The sequence below is a fragment of the Pseudopipra pipra genome, chromosome 3 (assembly GCF_036250125.1).
Source record: "Pseudopipra pipra isolate bDixPip1 chromosome 3, bDixPip1.hap1, whole genome shotgun sequence".
Lineage (NCBI taxonomy): Eukaryota > Metazoa > Chordata > Aves > Passeriformes > Pipridae > Pseudopipra > Pseudopipra pipra.
Genome location: NC_087551.1, coordinates 49608166 through 49613707, shown reverse-complemented (window position 1 = coordinate 49613707; position 5542 = coordinate 49608166). Strand labels below are relative to the sequence as shown.

The 5542-nt window shown below is 38.4% G+C and overlaps 1 long non-coding RNA gene across 1 annotated transcript; it reads right to left on the bottom strand.

The window, feature by feature from the left end:
- Positions 1-412: 412 nt before the first annotated feature.
- Positions 413-5315, bottom strand: LOC135412517 (uncharacterized). Its single transcript, XR_010429713.1, has 2 exons — positions 5000-5315; positions 413-625 (listed from the first exon to the last, which is right to left on the bottom strand). It is a non-coding gene; the product is annotated as an uncharacterized LOC135412517 (long non-coding RNA).
- Between the last annotated feature and the right edge of the window lie 227 nt (positions 5316-5542).

The following is a 5542-nucleotide window of genomic DNA, read 5'->3' as shown; positions in this document are numbered from 1 at the left end:
TTCAGAAACTCAATGGTAATAATTTCTCAGCAATTTCTTCTCTGTAATTAAGACAGACTTGGTTTAAAAAAAATCATCGTACTAGATAAACATGCTTTGCAGACAGTTCTTGTGTATGAAATGTTATCATCTGCCGCACAGTAATTTAACTCACCCCATTTTACACTCAGCTTTCTGCTTTTGAGGTTTCTCACCAGTTAATTTGCCTCATTTCTGAGATGGCTGTATACAGGAGGAGACTGTGTTCTGGGTTTTTGGTTTTGGGTTTTTTTAATCTCATTGGCAGTGCAGTCAGACATACCACCCCTAACCCAGCAGAACTATTTGGCAATGAACATTTGTTCCATAGCTGGGATTACTGAAATGAAGAAGGAGGGGGAAACAAACAACAACAACAACAAAAAGCAGCAACCATTTTCTGCTAATGACTCCTTACTTCTGTTACCACTTCAAACCACAGCAAGCAATAATCCCCAGAGCTGGCAGGTGCTGGAGGTCATTAGATCTTCATTGCTGAATAAGGAATACTTCCTTCATCTTTCAGATGTTCACAGGCCTTCCAAAAGGGTGTATTAGTGCCACATCAAGAGGGAAGCAGGAATCACTTTGAGCACTGAAATCTCTGCTGGAAAGAGGCTGAAAATATTTTCACATTTCTGCATAACCAGGTGTAAGTAACTGTTAGACATATTCTCTTTTCCCTTTTCAACCTCAAAGCTTATTTGCTGCAATTTAACAACAGACATAAAGCAATGATTTAACCATTAAATAACTTGAGAATTATAGGGAGAGGAGACAAAAGTATAATTGTGGAAGCAAACTATCAGGTGCTAACATTTCAGTGTCATTCAATACCAAAATGTGTTTTTATGGGAATCTTATATGGCAGACAATCAAGGTGGGACTGTGACTCCCTCAGGTGCCTTTTTGTTTTTACCTCCAGTGTGCCTCCAAGATTATATGAAGTGGTTTTGACCTCTTTTCCCAAGGGGCAGCCTCTAGCCAATATATTTAACACACCAGTCTACATTTTAAAAGATTTCTTCAGTTTATATAAGGTTTGGAGTGTCCCTCATCATTTTGCGTAGTCTCTGAACACTTGAAGTCCTTTGCTTTGTGAGGGAGAGAAGTTTTTCCTGTTAATTAGTGCCTCAGAAATACCACTCATTTGGAGAGAAGAACCTTCTTTCAGAAACAGTTTAGCATTTTAGGAAGAGAAAAATGGTGCAGTCATATATCAGGAAAGCTCAGACCAGATGTGTTTAAAGAAGCCAGGCATATTAACATGGGTAGATATTTTATATTCAACAAATAACTGCTGTTTGCCTGTCGATAAGGCTGACACAACAAGATGCAGCTTGTAAGGAAGTTTGCTGCGGATTATACATTAAGAGCAGTGGACAACACTGTTTTTGTGCAGATCAAAAGTAAAAAGATGGCATAATATTACGCCACACCTGAGAAAATAACATGTCTTGGCTAGCAAATGAAAGACTAGAGGTCTCTCAACGTACCTGCATAGATTTGCTCTATCGGAGGATTGCTGAAATTCTAATCCTTCAACTACACTTCTGATTTTATGCACCCATCTTAAAGCCATTTATGAGCTGGACATGTAGCCAATGAAAAAACAAAGCCTGCTCCACAGGAGCAAACAGAGGCAGCCTCAGTGCATGGGAGGGCTCAAGGATTGAAAATACTTTCCTCTCTGCATCAACTACATTTGTCCAAGCCAACTTGCCTAAACAATTTCAGAGAACAAAGTTCAGGCAAAGTGAATCCTATTTCACCATAGGTAGGGCATCTTATAAACGAGCAGGCAAATTTAACTTCACTAAAAGTCTTATTTGAGAGGCTGAAAATACCATTGCAGTTTCTCACTGGTCTATCAACAGCTGCAAGCCATTAAGGCACACAACACAAAACTAAACAATCTCACTGAAAAATAAACTTCTTACTTGTAGTAGTATTTATGCTGGTATTAAAATAAGAAACCACAAGAAATGTTAAGTTATGATTCTACCACCACTGAAAGAGACCAGAAAGTCCTTGTAAATTAACATCTGATCAAGGAAAAGAAAATACGACAGTGATTGCAAAGTTTTCTATGAATGTCTACACACTGTATTATATAATACAGTCCATGTACATGAAAGTGCTGGTCATACTGTGTCAAGACGTATTTACAGGGAACAATCATATTCCTCTGTCTCAGATGACAGCAGTAGCTGGAGGGACTCAGGCATGTTTGCTTTGGTTTGGCACTGCTCTCAGAGGGGTGCCCGCAGCGGGTGTCCTCTGCATGACACCCTGCCTACTATTCTGGTCACGACACGACGCAGCATTAAAAGCTGATTCAAACACTAAAATAGAACTTCTAACACTGAGTATAAGAGATGAGATTGCTGGATAAAACTGAGCTAAAATGCCTCAACCTTATCACAACTAAATTGTGTTTTGACCTTCTTCAGATTAAGCATTTCAACAGAATCCAAACAACAAAGAAAAAAAGTTGGTTTTGGCAAGTGGATCTTTTTGGACTTGTTTTGTGATGCATTCTGACCACTTTTAGTGCACAGACAGGGCACAAGGCTCACTACAATGGGCCAGTAGGATGAAAGCATTAGATGTAATTAGATGTAAAACCTGTCATCACTGTCTTCCTTCACCCATCTCATTATTAGGCATTTTTCCCACGTTTCACAGGAAGATGAGGATGTATGTGTTGTGCACAAGGATATGCCCACAATTCATCTGGACTCATAGCATTAGGAAAGCAGACATACAATGAGACGGTTTTACTTGTTTTTAATAATAACATTTAAAACTAGTATGCAACTCTTCTACTGCTTTAATCAGCCTCAAAAATGTAACTGCATAGGATCCTTATAGTTCAAATAGATGTCAATATTTCAGGATGCCCACATGCAGAGAGCTGCTACCAGCAGATAAGATAATACTGCTTGTGTTTTTTAGTAACTGATAAAATTGTTAATTTATAAAGATGAAAGCTCACTGAGTCACTTTAGCTTTATGTTAAGATCCCTGTAAAGATATGCTCCAAGACGTGCCATATACAACCAGAGGAAACAAAGCTCAGGTTAGACCACTACTCTTCCTAAATACCTGTTTTAGGATGACAAAATCAAATAATTGCAAAGCAAATGATGCAGTTAGGGAATAAAAAATTTTCTTGAGTATTTTTAAAATTGCGCACTTTTCCTTTTTGCCGAAGGTCTGCTTGGTGCTTAACAACTATGAGCTATCTGAACTGCTCATTACAGTCACTGCAATCCAATGAGAGAGACTTACTAAAAAAATTAAAAGGTTATGGAACAAGCTCATCAGGAACTATATGATATGAAGTCATAAGAATGATCCAGAATTAAGCAATTCATCCCATGTGCTGCTACTGATTCAGAACACAACACAAATACCCTTTCATTTATGTGTATGTATATTTCATATATACATAAAATACATGTGTCCACATACAGGGGTGGGTTTTTTTGATTGGTTGGTTGGTTGGTTGTTTACAGTATTCCATGGGCACATAGAGGAGCTAAGTGGGTACATAACTATAGCTGATACCTAGAAGGTAAAAAAGCAAGGAATTCCTGACTCAATCACTCAGACTTATTAAAAAATGAAAAATCTCTTTTTCCTCAAAGCAGAACAATCACTTGCAAAAAGTCAGTATTCTATGTAAAATTAAAGAAAAACTTGGTAAAGTGAAGAATCACATCCACACACTGAAAGATGTGTAAAGCCACCATATTGAAAGCCTGGGGCCAATAAACAACATCTACAGAAAAATCCTTGAGAAGGGAGCAAAAAGGGTCCAATACTGCCACATGATCCATTAGCAGAGGCAGTCTTCACAAAGTTGGAGATGTATGCCTGAATGAACAGAATAAAAAAATCATGAAGTCCTGCAGATTAAACCTAAACACACAGTGAGACAGATGGAAACACTTCAAGGCCCAATTGATAAGAAGTACCAGGAATACATTTACAAAGATATAAGACTGATTGCAGAGTCAATTGATCATAATGTAAGAGCAGAAACTATGAAGAGAAGACTTATTATTTCTTGCACGGCTCTCATTCTGGGAGAAGCTGGGAAGAGTCCTGTGTCAGAACTAAAAAAATGGTAGGGGTCTTTTGAGAGTGGAGTTTTTTTGTAAATGAGTGACTCAGAGGATCTGTCTGAAATTGAAGTAACCGTAGAGTAATTTATGAAACAAATTGACAAAATGAACTTTACAAATTGCCAAGACCAGATGGTATTCACCCAGGAGCTCTAAAGGAACTCAAGGATGAAATAACTGAATTATCAAGGATAGTGTGCAGCCTCTCGTTGCATCACTATCTGAGGAACACTCAAAGCGTGATGTCAATTTTTAATGAGCAGTTTCAAGGGAACTCCAGGCCTCTTGACCTGTAGTGGGGAAATAAGTAGCAACTTCAAGTAAAAAACCTCAGAATTAATAGGCATCTTAATGCTCAACTTCAGAAGTCAATATGGCTTTGAAGAAAAGTAATGCCCTGCAAAACTGTATTTTGAAGGGGGCAAGAAACTCTGTGGATAAGATTGATAAAGCTGAAAATATCTACTTTGATTTCCAAAAGGATATCTTATTAAAGTGGTAGGAACAAGCAAATACAGCATAAAAGAGGAATAGCATAGACAAATAATCAGTTGAAAGCAGTTAGAAACAAAAGGTGAAAGTAAATGGTCATTTCTTCCTGACTAGTGGTTCTACCTGAACTCATGCTAGTTCTCATTCTGGTGAAGTACCTGAGAGAGGCTCAGCAATGCAGTCAAAAAGTTTTCTTATTTTGTAAACATTAAGGATGAAGGCCAACAGAAAAACAGCAGGGCCAGAGAGCTGAGTGGACAAAAAAGGAGCAGGGAAAATTCAGTATAGGTGGTAATAAAGGATACACAGAAGAAAAAAGCACTATTCCAGATTCACATATAAACAATGGTCCTTACCATTTTGCTGACCATTACCAGTCACAAGTGGTATCTTGAGACTGTGACAGAAACAGAAACCTAACATTTGTGGGAAAGGGTTAACACCTTACAGGAAGATTATCACAGGGAAGGATGGGAAATGTAGTCTCTGCAGCAGGCCCTCGAAGAGAGTGCTGGACTGCATATGCCCACTGGAAGGATTCGAGAATGATCGTTGGGGAAATAGGACGTGCTCTATGATTATGTAACCTCGAGGAGTATAAAAACGCGTGCTTGACCGGCAATAAACGATTTGCCAGCTTGCACTCAATCTGGTGGGTCCATGCCTAACTGCCACAAACATATATCTATATAAATGTGATAGAAAGCTCCATGAACACATCAGCTCAATTCTTTGCAGTATTCAAAAGCTTAGAATTTAGGCTTAGAATGAAATGAGACCTACATGATATCATGGTTCATTCAGATCATGAATATTATGTGCAGTCTTCTCATATCTTGTGTGAGTCCGGAATGGATTCAGAGGTGGGAAGCAACAAAGACTAAGGATACAGGATTTGG